General features: G+C 42.8%; 1 protein-coding gene and 2 long non-coding RNA genes across 11 annotated transcripts in view; 1 reads left to right on the plus strand and 2 right to left on the minus strand.

Annotated features, from left to right (window-relative positions):
* Positions 1-288: 288 nt before the first annotated feature.
* LOC142601783 (uncharacterized) lies at positions 289-11,353 on the minus strand. 5 transcript variants are annotated; one of them, XR_012835419.1, is made up of 6 exons: positions 10,999-11,352; positions 10,253-10,370; positions 7,318-8,329; positions 6,432-6,523; positions 4,923-5,113; positions 289-376 (listed from the first exon to the last, which is right to left on the minus strand). It is a non-coding gene; the product is annotated as an uncharacterized LOC142601783 (long non-coding RNA). The 5 variants fall into 5 exon arrangements; XR_012835418.1 differs by lacking the exon at positions 289-376 and adding an exon at positions 6,610-6,727 and having other exon boundaries at positions 789-5,113; positions 7,378-8,329; positions 10,999-11,353; XR_012835421.1 differs by lacking the exon at positions 289-376 and having other exon boundaries at positions 789-5,113; positions 7,318-7,685; positions 8,239-8,329; positions 10,999-11,351.
* A 1,019-nt stretch (positions 11,354-12,372) lies between these two features.
* Positions 12,373-17,210, minus strand: LOC142601784 (uncharacterized). 2 transcript variants are annotated; one of them, XR_012835423.1, is made up of 3 exons: positions 17,012-17,210; positions 15,795-15,959; positions 12,373-13,658 (listed from the first exon to the last, which is right to left on the minus strand). It is a non-coding gene; the product is annotated as an uncharacterized LOC142601784 (long non-coding RNA). The 2 variants fall into 2 exon arrangements; XR_012835422.1 differs by having other exon boundaries at positions 15,795-17,210.
* Positions 17,211-17,539: 329 nt separating this feature from the next.
* KIAA0232 (KIAA0232 ortholog) overlaps positions 17,540-20,855 on the plus strand; it is a 71,080-nt gene continuing 67,764 nt past the window's right edge. For 2 of the 4 annotated variants that reach the window (XM_075752546.1, XM_075752547.1), the window contains exon 1: positions 17,546-17,949. The gene's annotated coding sequence lies outside the window, so the exon portion shown is untranslated. Of the gene's footprint in view, positions 17,950-20,855 lie in introns of all 4 variants that reach the window. The other 2 variants (XM_075752544.1, XM_075752543.1) reach the window with 2 other exon arrangements.

Consider the following 20,855-nt stretch of genomic DNA (forward strand, 5'->3'; position numbering starts at 1 on the left):
CGCTGCTTCTGACAGTCTTGGTTAGGAGAGAGATACCTTACTGTTTCAATATTGCCCTAAATAATCTCTTTTTAAGTTGCTTTTGTTATGCAGACCCTTAAATTTTCAGCCCCAGTTTATGCAAGTCATAAGCTGCTTTGTTAACCGGGAGATGATTATATTTTTCCCCAGGTGTAAATGCTTTCAGTGGCATGCAGGTCAATAATGTCCTACTCCCTGCTTAGTTTATAAACATGCAACACTTACGCACATGATGTAGATCCAAAAATGTGCACAGTGAGTTTCTCTGCAGCACCTCGGTGGTTCTGGTCCTGAACTGTCAGGGAAGGGAATCAATCAATCTTATTGCTTTTCCTTGGACTCTTGTATCATTGATCTGCAAAAAACAACATGAGTCATTTTTAAGTTCAGACCTTCAAAAAGCTAAGTAGTGTGGAAGGATTGTTTGGTTTTATTCACATGCAACACTCCTCCTAAGAAATCCTCATAGGATGTTTACTTTTGTGCAGCAGTATGACATTGTTGACTCATAGGTGGGTTTTTTTCCTTCTATAATCTTCAAATATTTTGCTACTGAACTGCTGCTAGTAATCAGTTCCCATTTTTTAACTATTAATTTTAATTTACTAACATTAAATGATGTTTATCAGTACCTAAACGTACCTCAACTATGAAAATACCAAGTGAAGTGTTATCAAAGGCTTCATTAACCTCATCACATATACTTACAGCTTCTCCCTACACACTTATTTATGTGCATACATTAGTGAAAGCAATGGCCACATGTATTGATTGTACCGTGGATTAGATTTTAATTATTACAGTTCGTAGAACAAAGACATAATTAAGTTCATGCGATATACAACTGCTGTAGGATAACTTTACCTTCTTTGCAACATTTTCTAGAAAACCGGTTCTCTATGAAGTGACTCTTTTTAATCACACTGCCAAAATACAAAACTGTGTTCATAACTCAGGTGTTGTACACCACGTACATCTTCAGGGTGGAGGTCTCAAGACCTTTCTGGAGTGCAGGGGCTTGCAAAGAGGTGGAGCTCAGGTATGGACGCAGCTATCGCCTACATCTGAATTTCTTATCTACAGAGCCAGCTATCAGGTGCCAGGCTGAATTTGCAAGTGCACAGTGACAGGAAGGCTTTGTGGATGAGCAAAGATAAGACTTAGGTGCAAAATCTGCAGCAGATCAATGTGGACAGCACAGACATGCTGTTTATCTTCCTGGAGCTCCTCGGAAAGGGCTCAAGACACCTTCAAGGGCACTTCCTCTTACAAGAGAGAAAGTGAGAACCTCCATGGCTAAACGCCTTGGTGATCTATAAAGGATTAAGCCTTAGAGGGAAACAAGAAGAGCCAAAGTTCTGTAATTGATTTTTGGCAGAGAGGAGCACTCAAAAAAACACACAGCTTTGGTAGTAGCAGGCAAAACTGATTTCTTCCATCTAGTGCTGCACAGAACTATGAAAAGGGTGTAGACAGGAAAAGATGACAGCAAGACCACAGGGTAAACACAGAAAGTAGGAGCTGCCTGCATGTTAAGAGAAGGAGAGGGAAAAGAAGGCAATGTCAATTTTCTTTCCATAGAAGCCCTATTTTCTACTTGATTTTTTTTCCATTTTACCTTAGCCTTTGACGTCTGTGAACAGCGTCTGTTCATTCCAGCAATAAATCTAACCTACAGTTTCTAGATCCCACTATTTAACAAGATTTTGGATCTTTGTCATTTGATTATTTGCACATTTCTATCTGATTATTTGCACATTTCTACTAAAGTATTTGTCTGTGTGACATTCTGACCACTACATCCATCATAAAACACACCTTGGAGTAAGCCTAACAGTAGCGTTTGCTTGCCTGAGCTTTTGTAAAATTGAAATACAATTCCAAAAGAGGAGCTAACTTGCACATATAGACTCATGAGGCTACTTTAGCATCCTGCAAACAAATTTGCAGAGAGCAAAATCAAACATTTAATCATGCTGATTAAGGCATTGATTCTGCAAATACATACTACCAGGCATAATCCCTTTGAAATCAGAGGGACTATTCACGGTCAGAAAAGCTGTGCCTGTGAGTAAACATTTGCCTCCCTCAGCCCTTGACAGCGATTGCAGGCAATATTTTTCTTCTAGATGGACAGCGCTCACTCGTCGGCAGTCCACAGCTATGAAATTACATATATTGTAATCGTGAAAATTACATAGGACTGCCCCTAATAACAGCCTGTAGTCAGTAATTGGCTCGGTGGTGAGACGAGAAGCACTTAGTCATTCCGTGAGAGGCACGTAGGAAATGCCAAGATGAACTGTTGTAATTAGACATATATTATTAGTATTTATTAAAACACAACTAGTTACACTGGTTGTGCATATTCTGTAGGCAGACCTTTTGAAAAACTGAGTAAGCTAGCCTTAGCCCTGCAATATAGGCCTTGTTTACAATAGAAAGTTGTGCTGACCTAAGTGTATCACATCAGTTAAAGCTGTACATCTCCCATTTAGGAGGAGTTGTATCAGAATAGCTTATTTTTTCTTAGCAGAAAGAAAACCAGTGGCAGCGTAAAACACCTTTGTACCAGAATAAGCATGCATCTTTTTAATAGTACAATTAAACAGGTTGTAAAAAATTCACACAGCTCAGATAACATAGTTAAATTGGTACATGATGTATGAAGAGACCACACTATTTCACAAATAAATGCGAATCAGTGAATCTTACCCTCCTTGCACGCAAGAAGGAGGAGAAGAGAGAAGTGAAAATGCCCAGTGTTTGGGATAGAGCCTTTTATGCCAGAGCATCTTGTGACCTAACCAGCATTTGCAGCTCAGTGAAAGGCAATGTATTCATTTGGCGGCTGCCTGTAACAGTACTTGAATCAGTTTGAACTGATTCTTTGAATAGGAACGAAGAGGGAATCACTATGGCTGGAAGGAGAGATGCTGCTCATTTAACAAAACAGTAAAAGGTCACAGAGGGATAAATGTTTCCGCCAGCATTAATTTTACTGTAATGTTCCAGTTTCTCACCTTGAAAATTGAAAGGATTTTTAACTTGTTCTTCCAGTCAAAGAAAGTAAGGGAATATGCACGTATATGAATGAGAAATGCACAGCGTTATGGTGGAAGCTAGTTAATACTCTCTGAAGAAGATTTTTATTTTCCAGTGATCACTGATAGCACCATGGAGCTGGTGGGCAGACGGCAGGACCAGGTGGCAGAGACTGGGCTTCTGCGTGGGACCCTGCGTGGCCTGCTGTAAAATCTCTGGTAAATCACCTTCTCTCTCTGTGTCTCAGTATCTTCCTTTACAAAATGAGAGAAAGTCAATTTGCAAAGCACTCAGAGAAATAACAATGACAAACAAGTGCTATACGTTAGTTGGGTGCAATTGTTATTAGCTTCTATACCTTCTTTTCCTGTGCAATAGCCACCATTAAAGGCAGAAATTTCAGCTTTGATTGCTTTTTAGATAATTTATTAATTTTGCATCCAAATCTGAGTTCAGATTTCAAATGAAGTTCAAACCTTCAAATTATTGAATGTGATTTTTCAGTTTGAGGTATTAATTTCTTAAAATTCCATGTTGTAGAAAATGCAAATTTTCATATGGAATACTTCGATAAAACACATTTTGCTCGTATTTATTATCTTGAATATCCAAATGGACACAATTGATCTGCTCAGCAACGTTACCTCTTTGTGAAGATTCCCCTTATTATGTATTTATAGGGAAATTGCTACAAGTAATTCCATTACCAATTGCTACCAGTAATTTCATTAGGCTGAATCACCGAGTAACCTTGTTTCTGACACTATAAGCAGATATATCACATGAAGTAATGAACTGAATGCATCGTGCACTGGGTGGCTGCTGAGGAGGATATACTAAAAGTTAGTAGAAGAGAAAATAGTACACAGACATGGGATCTAACAAACCGAGCCAGGATTTAGAGCACATTGTTCCTTGCTGTACCTTGCTAGTAAACTTACTTCAACGAAAAAACAAACAAACAGTTTTGATTTGCATAATTATCTGGTATATGGCACATCTTTTATGTAAAGTCTCGACTATGAAAATAAAACTATTCATATGTGAAAATATTTTCAGAATCAGAACCGATATTGTAGAATCATAGAATGGTTTGGGTTGGAAGGGATCTTTAAAGGTCATCTAGTTCAACCCCCCTGCAATGAGCAGGGACATCTTCAACTAGATCAGGTTGCTCAGAGCCCCATCCAGCCTGACCTTGAATGTTTCCACTGATGGGGCACCCACCACCTCTCTGGGCAACCTGTTCCAGTGCCTCACCACCCTCACAGTAAAAAATTTCTTCCTTATACCTAGTCTGAACCCACCCTCCTTTAGTTTAAAACCATTATGCCTTGTCCTATTGCTACAGGCCCTACTAAAAAGTTTGTCCCCATCTTTCTTATAAGCCCCTTCTAAGTATTGAAAGGCCACAATAAGGTCTCCTCGGAGCCTTCTCTTCTCCAGGCTGAACAAGCCCAACTCTCTCAGCCTTTCCTAATAGTAGAGGTGCCGCAGCCCTCTGAGCATTTTTGTGGCCCTCCTCTGGACTCACTCCAACAGGTCCATGCCTGTCTTGTACTGAGGGCCCCAGAGCTGGATGCAGTACTCCAGGTGGGGTCTCACCAGAGTGGAGTAGAGAGGCAGAATCACCTCCCTTGACCTGGTGGTCACGCTTCTTTTGATGCAGCCCAGCTCATACCCCTGAGGGACACCACTTGTCACTGATCTCCATCCAAACATTAAGCCATTGACCACTACTCTCTGGATGTGACCATCCAACCAATTCCTCATCCACCAAACAGTCCATCCATCAAACCCATCTGTCTCCAATTTAGAGAGAAGAATGTTGTGGGGGACCGTATCAAAGGTCTTACAAAAATCCAGACAGATGACATCCACAGGTCTTCCCTTGTCAACTGATGTAGTCACCCCATCATAGAAGGCCACTGCGTTGATCAGGCAAGACTTACCCTTGGATATTGTCAGGTGTTTCCATATGTAAATTCCAGGCAGCGTGTTCTGTCACCGCAAGATCGTGTTTGGTCTCAGTTTTACTGCTTTAGTTCTGTAAAGGATCAAATATAAATAAAGTTAAACTGGAATAAAGGAAACAGAAGCTACTTCCAGCTGCTGGTATACTAGGTGTGGGTTACTCTTGCTTAACTCAAAATGTCTCTATTACTGTGTTGCAGTTGTCTCTATTTTGCATATACTAGCTAAATTTATGCATATTAATTAAGTGGTTTATATTTGAAATGTTTATACAATTCTATTTTTGTTGATCTATGATATTTTTGTTGATATAGCACAGAAAATAATCTAAAAGATATATTTCAATAATCTTATTTGTCAAATTATTTAATCTATTGCATAATGGACTACTCTGCCTTTTTTTGGATTTTCTGTATTCTTGGCATATGTAAGAGATACTCTTTACACGGCACTGAATCTTTGAATTGCAATAATACGTTATTTTCTGAGAGACAGAAACTTCCTAGGTATGGAAACAGTTTGTTCCTCAAGTCCTGGTAAATCTTTCCAATATTTAAAGGTATAGTCTTGAATACTGGTGACTCAGGCCCCAGTGGTTTTATCAGTATCAATTTTACTGAGCTGTTTGCCAGGATGCATGTCATGAAATACATGAATAGCTTTTGTTTTATTAATTGTCTTTTGGATATCATCCCAGTATCTTCTGGCCATTCCAAATCATGTTTGCTGTAGAGATGGGTTTGAATTAATTCTCCAAATTCAATGACTTCTGAGTTCATGGCAGTTCAGACGCAGGCTCCCATGTACTCCCTTCTCTTACAAATTTCCTGCCTGTGGCCCTTAGTCTTCTCCCATGCTGTTATCTGAAAACCCTACGGAAATTATGAATGCTTTTTAAAAAGCTCTAATTTTGTCCAGATTTGTACGAAAATGATATTGCAAACATGTATCTATGGATGAGGAGAACAGTCTAGAATCTTAACAGGCTGTGTTCTGCCTTTTCAATTAGTTGTAAATGGTGTATCTTTCTGGCCCTAACTTAGGAAACCACTTTAACCTGTGATTAAATCCCAGTGAAATCAAGATCTCAGCACACATTGAAGGCTTAGCCTACACTTCAGTGTTTAAAAGAGCAGCTTAACAACATGCATTCCTGAAGGAATATTTATATTTCCCTGTGACTGGGACACAGTCTCCAGGCAATTCACCAAAAGAGATCTAAGAGATCATGAGACACTGACAAATTTATTAAATAACACTGAGACAACTTAAATATTCAACTTTTGTGAGGTCTGACATAGTAAGTTTGGTAGCTCCACCCTTTCCATACCCTGCAGGTGACACTTGGCATTATCTCAGTGCTCCACAACCCACACTCTCTTATCATGCACCTTCAAGAAGTCAGTCAATCTCTTGAAACACGCATGGAAATGATGAACGCTTATACTGAGAAATGCAGAGACATTTCATTCAGCACTCCTATCTGAAAAAACAGTATAATTTATAGACATGAATATATATTAGCATATACATGCACATTTATGGATTTCTGCTTTTACTTTTATGAACCTGTGCAACAAACTTTGCAACACCAGTATTTTCTTCTTCCCAGGGGAGTAAGGGATTTGTATACATTAAGTAGGTAAACATAGATTCATCTCCATATAGTGTCTTCTCTGACATTTTGCTAAATTGAAAAATTGGCTGCATCATTGTTATTCTGTGCTTTCTAGAAGTCCACAACTAAAATGTCATCATGCTGGAGGTGGGAAACTATTAGAATTTTATATACATATATATGATATACCCTGTCAAAGTGTGGCAGAGCTCACACAGTCCTTCCCCAGAGCCCTTCCAGGCATTGGGGCTTACAGCGTATGTTTCCTTCTGGAAAACTATTCTTTAACTAATGCTTTATCTTCAGAAGCAGGTTTTCCAATAGAATATAAATATAAATATAAATATAAATATAAATATTCTGCTCTGACTTCTTGTCGACTCCCTTATATTGTAGTGTACAAATGGCTTTTTTGATTATCATCTGATGTCACATGGAAAAGGGATCAAAAGTGAAAGAAACAACCCTTATGCAAGGAGCGTTCATAGTTGTAAGGAGTATTCTTAGTTGTATGTGGTAAAGTTTTACTTAAGAGATATCTTAAGAGATAACTTAAATTATGAAGCTTATTTTTTTCATTGGCATTATGTTAATCACTTACCGAGACATTTAGCCACTGCAAATAGTAACTGATATTGTCTGCAAATATGATACACTACCGTGGGTGTTGTGCAAGTCAAATACAGCCCACAAGACAATTCCTCTCGTAGCATCATTACCATCTTGTACAATCCTGGAGTGGAGATGAAAGGAAATGACTAATTCAGGAGGTGCGTGAATCTCAGTAGAAGTTGTTGCTTCCACATGAAGGAGTGGTTTGCCATTGCTTGGCAAGCAGACACTGGCATATTTGTCCAGCAGCAGCTCCAAGGTTAAAAAAGTGGAGAATGCAGGTGTATGAACCTCTGATAAACCTTCTCAGCTTCTTCTGGGAATGGCTTGCTGCTGCAATAATATTATCACAAGAGCCCGTCCATAGAGAGTTCTGCTGCTGTCATATCTGAGTGCAGAAACACGTTGGTGCAACCTCTGGGAACTCTGAGAGCCTTGTGAGACCAGTGGAAAGACTGAGCTTTTACTCAACAGAGCAGCGCCATACTGTCCACTATGCCTATGATGATGTACTCTTGACAGGTGATAAATCATGTCAACCTCCGTAGCTGCCATAATGTTTCCATTGCAATTATATCTATGTACCTATTTATTGTGATGTTTTATCTTGCAGGTTTTAAATACGATGTATTAAAATGTGGTGCAGTGTAATCCAAATGCAATGAGGCAAGTAACTGTAAAAGCCAAAATTAGGATACAGAGAACAATGTATTTCAAATTAAGTGGGAACAAGATTAGTTGTTAGCTGAAAATAATGAGCACCTTCAGTGCCTTACGTGCATGCAAATGATAGGTGTGCCAAAGGAATATAATATCAGCTGACATTACAAAACCTACCACCACAGAAAATAAGAGAAGTGCACTGGAGAACCTAATCATTACAGAATTAAAAGAAAATCCCCCCCCCAAATCAACATCACAAGCAAAGAAGTATGTTGATTGAACCTGCCACTGCATAAACTCACAACCTGGCTGCCTCTGATGAGACGTGCCTTAGGTGAACCCCTGAAATGGGATGGCGAGCCAGAAAAAGGTGTTCAGTTAATATGTTCTCTGCATCTATGGGTAAAAAAAAAACTTAACAAATCATGGAAGCTTGTTATCTCATGTAACTATAGAAAGCAGAATAGTTGACACAAACAATCACACCTCAGAATCTGAGACCAATCACAGAAAAATGTAAGTGCTTGTCATTGACTTTGGATGAGACCACTACTAGCAGTGAAATCAGGCAGTTACTACATTTCAGCTGAGCTATTGCTAAGGTTTCCTTTGTAAAACAAACAGGGCAGTACTTTTAACGTACATTGGAAGTACTTCTTTTTACCACTAGCTCGTGCAGCAGTTTTCAAAAGTCCCTTGTCACAAATAATGACAAGCAGTGACTGTCTAGAAAAGTCAGTTAATGAGTTTGCTGAAAAGAAACTGCAGCTGAATGCCTTACTTTCACTGCACAATACATTACCAGACAGTTGGTGGTAAATCTATAGAATAAGGAACATGAAGACTAGTATCATATATATGGTGAGCTGGTTTCGGCAGGGATAGAGTTAATTTTCTTCCTAGCAGCTGGTACTGTGCTGTGTTTGGGATTTAGGATGAGAATAACGCTGGTAACACACTGATGTTTTAGTTGTTGCCAAGCAGTCAGGGACTTTTCAGCTTCTCATACCACCCTGCCAACGAGGAGGAGGGGGGGCACACAAGAAGCTGGGAGGGGACACAGCCAGGACAGCTGACCAAACTGGCCAAAGGGATATTCCATACCATATGATGTCATGCTCAGTATATAACTAGGAGTTGACTGGGAGATGGGGCAGCTTGGGAACTAGCTAAGCATCAGCTTCAGGTGGTGAGAAATTGTGCTGTGGATCACTTGTTTTATATATTCCACTATTATTATTATTAATTTTCAGTCCTATTAAACTGTCTTTATCTCAACCCACGAGTCTTACTTTTGGGTTGTTTTTACATTTTCGATTCTCTCCCCCATCTCACTGTGGGGGGAGGGAGCGAGCAAGCTGTGTGGTTGTTTTAGCTGCTGGTTGGGTTAAACCACGACATACAGTTAACCTCATTCACAGAAGAAATATTGCACAGATGCACAGAAAATGTCTTAAGGAGTCGAATACAAACTATGGGAATTTACACCCTCATTCAAAAGTTAGGCAACTGTAAGCAGGGAAGCTGCCTTCTTTACTTTTCCAAATGTGCATGTCTTAAAGATGAGAGAGTAACTAAAACATTTCAGTTATAAGAGCCTATCTCTGCTCATTGGCCTTCCTACCAGCTTTGTAGTAACTCCAGTCTGCATGGTGCCTAAAATCTGAGAGAACTATTCGGGTCACCTATTATCCACGGAAGAGCTTAAAATTTATTCGAGTTTCCACATCAGACTGCAAAATTTTCTACAAAGACCCCCACACTTACTTAAAAGTATCCCAAACTGAACTCTTAAAGCTGTAATTGAGAAAGAAGTGCCTAAACTCATCCCCAAAGAGCTCATTCACACACCTAGCACCCATGAATAGCACTGAATTTAGCTCAAAATCCATTTACTACTCCAAGCTGACGTTAGCAGTCTTATCCCGCCTGTGGAGCGAGCTCTTCCAGAAGACTGCTGTAACCAGCAGTCTAGAGAATAGCTTAGGTCCATATCCTCCCTCCTTTTAACCCTCAGTAACTCATTCATGAGATAGAGACAGGATTTACATTTTGCATTACAGAGTTGGGTAAACTGCATACATATAAATGGAAATAGAGTTTCAGTTCCAAGACTTTTAGACTTTTAATTTCAAAGGAGCATCTTCAGCAACAAGATATAGGGAGTTTGGGTCTGTTTTTGTATTCTTCTTTGTTCTGCCTTTCCTTTCCAAACAATAACCTAGTTGCAACAAGAGGGATGGAGAGTGGCCTGTATCCTAGGGCATTCTGCCATTTGCTCATTCCTTTGGAAAATCAGAATCAGTGGGTTCAGATTACTCTAGACTGAAAAGGTCCTAGACAAAACATCTCCATCTTCCAAAACAAATGGAAGAATCAGTAGATTACGGTGCACAGGGCTGCCACTGCTATGTCTTCCATTGGAAGCTGCCTTGCTCTGAAGACACAAAACATTTGAACTCTGAAGTCATGTCTACAGTGTCATATAATACAAGACCAAAGTGCGGACTTGACCACAGAACTACATAGTACTTGACTGTTAGCACAGACTCAGCCAATAACAACTGCCTAGCATCACGTGGAGATAGCATGTGCCGAGAACCATCCCTAGTAGGAAACCTGGGTGCAGCCACGCTGGTTTTGGGAAGAGAGAAGAAAATGTAGTCATGCAGATGTGAAGTGGGGGACTCTTATGGCCCCTACTTACTCTTAAAAATGTCTTGGTAGCCAGAGATATTAGTGGCAAAGGCAAATCTGCTAAATTTTCAGATGGTTTTCAATGGTGTTTTCTCCTGAGGAGCTCTAGGTATTCTCCATTTCAGCATACACGAGCCCTGGACCAGTTGGCAGCCCATGGCAGTTGGGGCAGAGAAGCCAGTGCCTTGTACAGGTGCCATGACTCCCTTTTCACAATGGCTTATAGTTTTTCACTGACTGTGGAAGAAACATTGCTATAATATTTTTTGGCACAGCAATGCTTCAGTTCCAGACATGGAAATTACTTTTATGCACAAGAGTGAAGCATGGAGTTTTCAAGCTTGTTTCTTAAGCATATAATTTCCTACCTGAAAAACTGCGCAATGAAGTACTGTTCAATGCACAGAAGCACATGTGTCTGCGAAAGTATGCTCCCAGGAATAAAAATCTGTAAAATCAAAATATTGCAACAAGTCAGAAAGCAATGCCCTTGGCTGCCAGTTCTTATTTATCACTGTCAATATTGACATTGACATTTAGGAAGAAAATATTTGTTCTGAGAAATAAACTATTCCCTTATTTAATGATAAGACAAATAAAGTCCAAGCGATCCATCTCATAGGATTATAATCCCATCTGTGATCTGCAGGTGTGGCCCAAACCTGGCATCTAAGATTCTTGTCTGATACACCGCCACTGCATTAGCTTGGTCTTTAGTGCCTCCTCCTTGCGTTATCTGGACACAGTAGGTTGCTGATTTAGCTCTATCTGCGCCTACAATCAGCCTCAGAGAAAAAAAAATGTTGCTTTCTTAGGAGAAATGACCTCTGTCTTCCCTATAGCTGGAAAAGCTGGCTGGGTCTAGCATTTAACCATTCCTTTATTTCATGACCTCTTCAACTGCCGAAATGTGTGGGGTTTTTAACATGAAGACAGCAATTTTCATTCAGCCAGTTAAAGCTATGCCTTCTTTTCTTTGTCTCTTGGGAGTTGATATTGAAATAGCATCCAGCTCAAAAGACACACCAATTTGAACACAAAATCCTAATGAAACCAGAAAACAAGCAGTTTTCATCTCAACAGAAATAGCTTTCTTGAGAGAAAATACCTTTACAATATATATACAAAATCTAAACTGGCGTTGCAAAATCAGATAGTTTTATTCCTTTTAACCAGTTCCAATGAGTAACTCTTCAAATGATTGTCTAAATATCATTCAGTTAGAATTACAAGCCAAAATATCATGAAATATACTTCTGAGAGCGTATCAGTGTAGTTGCAAAGTATTGGAATACTAGCTGCTACCTGACAGAAAAATATCCTTTCCTTCTCCTGTGCTGCTCAATTTTTTCTCTTTCAGGCTGACAGCCCTGTAGTCAATCACACCAGCTAGAAATCTCCCCTCAATGCAGTTACAGGTTTGGAAATGCAGGTACTAGATCTCAGCATGTATTTTGAAACATTTTTTTTCTAAGATGAAAATGGTAATATTTTTGTTGGGATTCAATACTCTTTTTTCAAATGCCGCTTTTGTCCAACTTGACTTTTTTTTCCTATTCTATATGAACTCTTTGTAATGGCTGCTGGTATTAATGAGCCACTCTTAATGGTTCTTCTGTATCTATGGAATTACTTATTTTTAATGGCAGCACTTCCTAGGTTATCAGTTCTATCAGAAAACAGCAATGGCCATTCTCCCTCATGCTCCCACACAGATAAAACAGTGCACACACTAAAATATATAGAGAATAAACAGAAACTTATTACTGCCTGTAAGCCATGCATACAGATTCCCTTACCTGCCACAGTTTTCAAAACATGTATTTCTTTTTTTTTTTTTAAGCATCTGAAAACATGCACTATTTTTGCTTTGTAGTTTTTACCATGGGATCAGATAAGAAAGCTTTTTTTTTGATCAGTCAAAACATAAAGTCAAAGTACCAGGACAATAAGCCATTAATACACAAAGGATCTTTTCTTTTACTAGGGTCTGCAACAGAATAGCATGTTAAGAAAATGCTGATGCATTGGATGAAAAGAGTAATAGCTTTGATGCAATTACTTTAAGAACTTAATACATTTTCATGTGTTTCTTTCACTTTTCACTTCATATAGATCATTAATAAAGATGGAAAGACTCTTTTAGTACATTCATTTCAAAATCTGTGGCTGGATAATGTGATCCACTCTGTTTTCAGCATTTTCACTGACAGAATATGGCAAATATCTGAAAAAAATGTTTGGTGGAACTAGCGTGGAACAATTGTATTTCTGACGAGCAAGGAAAGGACTGGATGCTGATGCTGCAGGCTACTCAAGGATGGTTAATTGTATTCATGAACTATTTGTAAGACAGCAAGCTGCCAAAACCTCAGACATTTCCAACGTGGTAATTCTGGAATGCTGTAGTAAATAGGAAAAAAACAGATGTCATAATGTGTTTCATCTAGTTTAAAACTTAACATGTAATTAACTTAATGGCTTGACAATAGCTGATGTAGCAACAAATATAATGCAATTAAATTAGTACCTCATTATAGCATCAAATTCTTCTACATATGCATTACCAAAAAAAAAGACCAGATTTTGAGACATTGGTATATTTTATGGTGCCTAACTGTCCTTAAAATGCAATCACATGTAACACTTGCTTTGTATTTGATCACTTGTGGAAATTATTTACCTCATAACACAGTACTTTCTGTAGTCTTTTCCTTATATCACTAGTGAAAGCTGTTTCTTGGTTTATTGTTTTAAATGCTGTATGTAGGTATTTGGACTTTCACATTCATTGTATAGTATAAAGCTTTCATTTTCTTTATCTTTTGTATGGCTTGGCTGTTTGTCCAAAGCGGTGTAGGCAATTATCACGGGTTTTTCATATCTTCTCTGAGTCTTTCTTGCAGTAGACTTCAGGTGGTCTGTTTTATGCATGCAGCAGCATGTTGAGACAGAGTCCTGTTCATTTATTATTTTGGACTTCCCATAGGTTTCTCAAGGTATTATTAGGGTTTCCCAACTGTTAGTGCTGCAGGATGAAAAAGGACAAGAGTATACTGAAGCACAATAATTTTTTTTTCAAAAAAAAAAGTAGAGTCCCAAAGAAATATCAACACCAAACCCAGACATTCTTATCACAGAACACCACTGCCTGACCTGCAAATTCTGTGACAGTTTCCTACATGCAGTTTGCATTCAAAGAAAGCAAAAACACATTTTCAGGTTATAGTGATAAAGTCGTATTAAATAGAAAATTATTTTTTATTATGTAATTGATTTTTCAAGTGACTCAGATCTCCCAAACTCACCATGCTAGCGTGTTCCTAGTAAAGATATTGAAACCTGTTAGAGAAGTCTGAAATGAAAAAGGTCGAACTGTGGCCTAATGCAGATCCTACTAAAATTTAACACTACTTTCCACTCACTGCGGTGGATGAGGTCCTTGATGCTGACAACAAAGTGCCCCTCTGATGCTGTGGGTATCTACAGCTTGCTTTTTCACTGGGCAGGGATATTATTAGGAAAGAGGGATCAGTAAAAAGGAATCTGAAACCTGATCTAGTGCTGAGGAATGCCTTTTGAATGTGTCACTTGAACGTAGTTATTACTTCTGGGAGGTGTGAACATTTTGCATGAGTCTTTGCTCAAAACCTGAAATGGACCGTGAAAAGTAGTAAAAAAGTTACGCAAGCCTTTGTGCAATTAAGCAAAGTAGTTTCAAAGAGATAATTATATACTTCTGAAGCTGTACATCAAGATATCCAATAAAAGGCATCCTGTATCTGTTGGACGTTCCTTGTTTTGCTTTACATTAAGGTCCATCCATTTTCTGGATTTTAAAAATATTTATAAATTTATGTATATATTTAGATTCTGCACATTTAGATGATTTTTTTTTGTTCTTAAACTACATTTATTCTTTCATGAATGTTGCTCTATCTCCATTTCTAAAATGTTGAATGGGCAGATTGTTTCTATCGAGCATTTCATATCAACAGTTTATGAAGTGTGAATAATAGAGGACTGTCTAACGATTGGTTATCATGACTTTCAAAGTTAAGTGATACAGAACCCCTGCTCAGGGAAAATCAGGGGTTTTTTTATTGCACAGGAAATTTTAGGGAATATTACAAACTGACCAATTTTAAGGAAGTAAGATGGATGGCTGACAGTAAAACAAGCCATGGCTATGTAATACTGAACTGCTGTGCAATTCCTCCTTCAGTATGTTCCTTAATAGAAAAAAATATTATATGGTGAAATGGATACATTTTTTAGAAATTTATTCGGGACCCTTTCCAGCAGGGGTCAGAATGAAAAAGGGAAACAGTGGTACTTGCTGAGGCTCACAGCTAAAAGCACAAATCCATTGTCACTCCGATGTGGTTTAGCATTCTTTTCAACACAGATCGTTTAGCCTTGATTTTCCAAACAAGTGCTGTCGCCTACAATGCACACCCACCTAGTTGTTCTCGCTGTGTGTAGGCTGTGACACAGGGGCAACAAACGGGGTTCCCATAGAGAACTTCCATCTTTGATAGCGGTTCAGAAAGGAAAAGCCTCTGACTGGAGTTAGCTATGGCTTTTTGGAGGAAAAGTTCATTAGCTGCTTTGCATGCCAAGGGACCAGCTGTCCTTCAGCACATGGAGCAGCTCTGATTGACCAGGAGGACAAGTGGGAAATAAGCTCACAGCAGTGCCAGCACAGCATATGGTCATGTACCAGCTGTTTCTGAAATGCTTGCCAAACGGAGACCAGATTCGAGTTGGCTGTTAGGAAAATAAAACCCAACAAAACCCAACAAGCAAATAAAAAATTCCACTGTCAGGATTCTTGAGATCTGACCACAAAACCAGAACTGTCAATTTGAAATGTCACACAGCAACTAGGTGAATATTCAGAATAATCTGTCAGTGGCTTGCTCTGACTTGCTCCATTTGGAGAACACTGATGTTCTGAGCATCTGTCCCTTCTACAGAGCTTTCAGAGAAAATAAAAATATAGAAAGGGTGAAATAAGGTAAGCAGATTCATATTAGTGATATACATTGCTAATACATTGAGAATACATTCAAAGATTGACCGGAGATTGATTTAAATTGGTGCCAATTGTTATTACAGACAAATCCCAGGTATCCCACATTTTACTATATTTTATTTCTACCTTGAAAAGGGGAATTCAGATTCTGAGCTCATGAACAAAAGGAGATTTGATTGCGATTGGCGCGAGTCGTATTACAGCGTTGGTGAAATGCTTCTGATAAACCAGTGGAATGACTCGGCAGAAAACAGCCAGCAGGATTTTTCCCCCAAAGCTTTTCAGTTTCAGCTTTTCATACCAAGAAAATAATTTAAACAGTAATTAAATAGTTCAGAGAACGACACGGTCCTTCTACCACGGGGTTTAAAGCACTACTTTCTCTTTAGAGCTTTCCCATCGTAACACTCCAACAAGGTTTGGAGGAAGCTGAACTGATTAACTCCACGTTCATATGACATCAATTACTGCCTCGGCAGCATTTATGAGAACGTCAGTAGCTCACAGAGCTACACAATCCTGCATGTTCGACTTTCAAAACTATAGTCTAAATCAAATTGATGACTAAATTAGGTGCTAAGGATGTTCAAAAAAGGTGAAGCCTAGCTAAAACAAAAATAAGAGTAATGCTGCTCCTGTATCAGGAAATGAGTATACAGGCTGGGAGGCACTGGTTACTCTCTTGGCTTGCATTCATGTTTCTTATGAGATGTATTTTCATACACAGGCTTAACCCGTTGAAAAGTCTAAACGGGACTACATCTGGGGTGGGGGATCACCTTGTCAAAGAGGAGCTTGGTTCCAGTGACTGAAGATGTTGTTAGCACAAAAGCAAGCATGTTAGCCAGCGTAGGTGACACCACGTTTTGGAACTCTAGGAACCACACACATTTAGCAGGGAATAAAAGGAAGAAACCCCTTAGGGTTATGCACAGACAGAAGGCTTACTTTGACATCTTACATAATATTGACTTTCCTTAGACCCGTCTGTGTTCATGAATTTGAGAAATGTGAGGTGCTACTGTACACCTGAAAAAGGCATTATTATTTTCCCAATTAAGAAGCTTAATTAGTACTTTGGTGTGCCTGCTTTGTCATATTTTCAGTCTTACAGTGGCCCATTTTCACCCATCTACTATGCTAAAAATGTTGCTCTTTCATTACTCTACGGTTGTGTAAACAGTTCTGATTAAGCTAGCATTTAATCAATTGGAATAAAGTTCTTCCGGCTCCTGAGGAGCTCACCTACTAAAACCGACTTTCAACGGCATCAATCTTCTAAAAGACGACTTTCTTTCCAGACGGCCCTTCATTTAGTAGCAAAATAAACTTTATTTGCTAACCTTGCCCTCAGAGTCGTTAAGGATTTCAAAAGGACCTCACATTACAAACACCGCCACACTCCATCATTATCCCCCATTTCCTCCTTCGCATTCCTGTCCCGGCCCTGGGTGTCTCCCTCTCCGTCGCTACCACGCAGCCAGCGCTCCCGAGGGGGCGAGGGTGGCTCCCGCCGGCAGCCGGCTGAGGGAGGCGAGGCGAGGCGAGGCAAGGCCAGGGGCCGCCGCCCGCCCGCCCGCCCGCCTCCCTGCGCGGGTGACGGCTGGCACGGAAGACAGCGCCGCTCCCCTCGCCCGCCACCGAGGCGGCCCCGGGAGGCGCTCTGCCCGCCGGCCGACCAGTGACTTTCAAACGCCTCGCCCGCCCCTTTTCTCCTCAGGCGCCCGGCGGACAGCGCGACGCTACCCCGGCAGGCGGGGCCGGGGCGAGGCTGTACGACCAGGGCAAAGCGATACTTCCCCTCCTCCTCCTCCTCCTCCTCCCCCCCCCGCCCTTCCTGCTCGGCGCCCCGCCATGGAGCCGGCTCGCTGGCGCCCAGGCACTCCCGGACGTGGACGGAGGGGTCCGGAGAGCCCGGCACGACCCTCGCTACCCCGCTGCGCGCGCGCGCAGGCACTCCGTAGTGTTCCCCGCAGTCCGGCCCGCGCTGCTGGGCGGTGGAATCCAAGCCGCCCTCTGGGCGGAAGGATACGGGGAGGAGCCTGCGGCGCGGTCCGCCGGGGCGCTGAGTCCTGTTGCCGGGTGACGGAGCGGCCGGCCCCCCTCCCTCCCCGTGGCGCTGGGAGCCGCCGCTGCCGCCGCCGGTTTACGTAACGCCTCCCAGGGCAGGTCCCGGCTCCGTCCCGCCCGCCTCACTCGGGGACGGCAGCAGCGGGACGGAGTCCGCCGCCTCCTCTGGCTGCCAGAGGCCCCAGGGCCCCGCTCTGCGCCGCCACGGCAGGTAAATACCCGCCGCGGGCCTGGGGAGCAGAGGGAGGGCGGTTGTCGCCCTCCCCGTTGCAACGGGAGGACGGGGCCGGGAGGCGGCGGCGGCGGCGGGCGCCCTCCCCCCCGCCCGTCCTTCCCGCCGCTGCGCTGAGGGACGGGTGGGCTCGGCCCCCGGGGAGCGCCGGGCCGGCGGCTTGAGGCCCGGCCGAGGAGGCCCGCGCCGGCCCGCTCTCCTCTCCCCTGCCCTCTCCGCTAACAGCTCGGGAAGAGGAGGAGTTGCGGGGCCGGGCCTGGCAGGCGCTGGGAGGACGGTTTCCCGGGATGGCGCGTCCCGCTTCTCGGCTGCGCCTGCCGCAGCGCGGCGGGAGCGTGCCGGGGAGGCCGGGGGCAGGGCTGGCGGGAGAGGGGAGGAAGCGCGGCGACGGGAGGAGAGGGGCCGGGGAGGGGGTGACAGGGAGCGCGAGGGGCCGGGCGGGGGGGCTGGCTGCGGGCCGGCGGCGAGGCAGGGCTCGGGGGCGGGGCCGGGGGCCCGGCCGGGGTGCCCCGGTCCGAGCGCCTTGCCTGGGAGCTGAGCCCTCCCTGGCCCCCACCCCCCCCGCGCTTCTCCATCCCGGCCCGGCCCCTGGGGTCCCAGCGCCAGGTGAGCGGCTTGCGCTGGAGGGAGGGAGGGAGGGAGGGAGGCGCCGGCCTGGAGCGGGAGCTGGGGCTCCTGTGCCTTCGGGCCGGGTCACGCCTGGGAGGAGAGGAGGAGGGAGAGGAAGGCGGCACCCAGCACCCACCCGTCGTCGGTGCCGGTCTGCGCCGATGTCACCCAGCGCGGTGGACGGGGAAACCGGAGGATGCGGTGCTTCGGGTCAGTGTAGCGAGAGCCTGAGTCGGGCAGCCCCTTCCCGGCCCGACCTGACCGTGAGGTTGAAGTGACAGGGCTTCCAGCACCCCCCGCCCCGGGCCGCTGCCAGGCCTGGCCGGTGTGCGGTACGGCTCACGCCGTGACCTTTCATCCTGGGCGTAATTGTACAAAGCGCAGGCAGCGGCTGCGGACCGGTGAAGGAGGAGCCGGGTCTGAATGCCTCGGGTTGGGGCAGATGGAAACCAGCACTGGCTTCGCTCCGGCGTTATGGGGTTACCCTGGGGCCGATCTGGTGGGACTCGCTACCCTCTTCCCCCCCCCCCCCCCCCCCCTTTCCAGCAGCATTGTCCTTTAGGGGCCTATTGAAGGCAAAAGGCGGATAGAAAGGCTAGGGCTGCTGCTGTTTCAGGAGGAGGAGCTGGGCTGATAGGAGACTGATGGGAGCCGCATCCTATGGCCGCTCGGAGCTGCGCGCCGCCTGGGCGGGCCCGGCAGGGCCGCAGCCTCTCGTAGGCGGCGGGGGGGGGGGGGGGGGGGGGGGGGGGGGGGGGCGACGACACGACAAGGTTTGGCGAAGGTTACAGCTGAATGCAGAAGTGACACAAACTGACACTTCATTCCAGCAAACTCATTTCCATCTTCTCCTCGTGTCGTCTCTATTAAAAGTATACATTTATTGAGTCGTGTTATGAAACTTTGGGAAAAGCGAAAGTGCGGTGCTTTTTTTCTGTTTTGTCTTTATTTTAATTACTCATTGCAGTACCTGATACTGATCTGAAGGGTGAAAATAGTATGATTTGCTTGTCCTTTCAAAGAAAAGACATTCCTGTATTCCAGTGGTTTCTGTATATACGTAATTTGGGTTGTAGTTTATAGGCCTGGGATCAGAGGACACTGTGGTATGGCTGGTTGATTTTCCTCGTGCAAACCCTTTTAAATGTTTAGGTTTTTACCCTTCTGTTGCAACGCATATATTACTTACGTAGTCCTGGGATGAGGTGGGAATTACAGATCAAATTTGGTTTCTTAACTGTGAAAAGTGAGCTTGTGATGATTCAGTAGATAATTGTGTAAAACAAACTACTTCACTGCAGTGCTGAAACCCCAAGTATTGCAGGCTTCTCACAATCCATGGGAGGCTGAAATTGACATTTTTCTTTATTGTTTAAGACAAAAATATGCCTTATAGAAGTAAATGACATGGAACTTGATTGTTACTTGACATGTAACTGTACAGATTTTATTTTGTACTAATCCTCCATCTGCTGTTTCTTGTCAGTATGGGTATGCTAAAATGGTAGGGTACCTCCCTTCCAATCTATAAAGCATGTTGTATAGGTATCAAAATCTTCTATTTTGATTATGGAGGTATTAAAGGGGATGTAGGTAACTTGAACAGAAGGAGTAGTACACTATATAATGTTCTTCATTTTCAAACACTAAGAATTATAGGGGAAATCCTGATTTGTATACTACGTTGAAAGCATCAGCAGTTTATATCCCCACCATATTTTGCTTAGCAGATATTCCCACACTTACAGCCACAGAACTTCATCAGTTCGTTTTGTGCACCATGGGGGTAATGATTTTTGAGACCACAGAGTCTGCAAATTTGGATTGGATATATGACTCTCTAGCTTTTCTGCTCATCAGCAGGGGAATCAGAAGGAAAGGAAGGGCCAAACAGATTTATATGTGACCCAAGAGGAAAAATTGGAGGCCTTGAACTTCTCTTGTTATCTTAATATGCTGATTTCACAGCCTGCATTCCCCACTGCTTTTGTTGGTGTTGCTATTCGTCATTCTTCCAAATAAGAGAAATTCCATAGGGGTAAAATGATGTCAGCACTTTCCTTTGCTCATTTGCTGTGCATTCTAGCAGGGACAGAGATAGAGGAAGATCTAGATACTGCTCATAACTTCATTATTTGTCCTTCTTGAGAATCTTGTTTCTGAGTGAATAGGGGGACTAAAGGAAGCCAAGACATTGGTTTTATACTCAGCATAGGTGGATTTTCTGTGGAATTTCATTAGGTTTTAGTCATAGTGCTGTAGAGTCGTAATAGACT

The sequence above is a fragment of the Balearica regulorum genome, chromosome 4, assembly GCF_011004875.1.
Source record: "Balearica regulorum gibbericeps isolate bBalReg1 chromosome 4, bBalReg1.pri, whole genome shotgun sequence".
NCBI lineage: Eukaryota > Metazoa > Chordata > Aves > Gruiformes > Gruidae > Balearica > Balearica regulorum.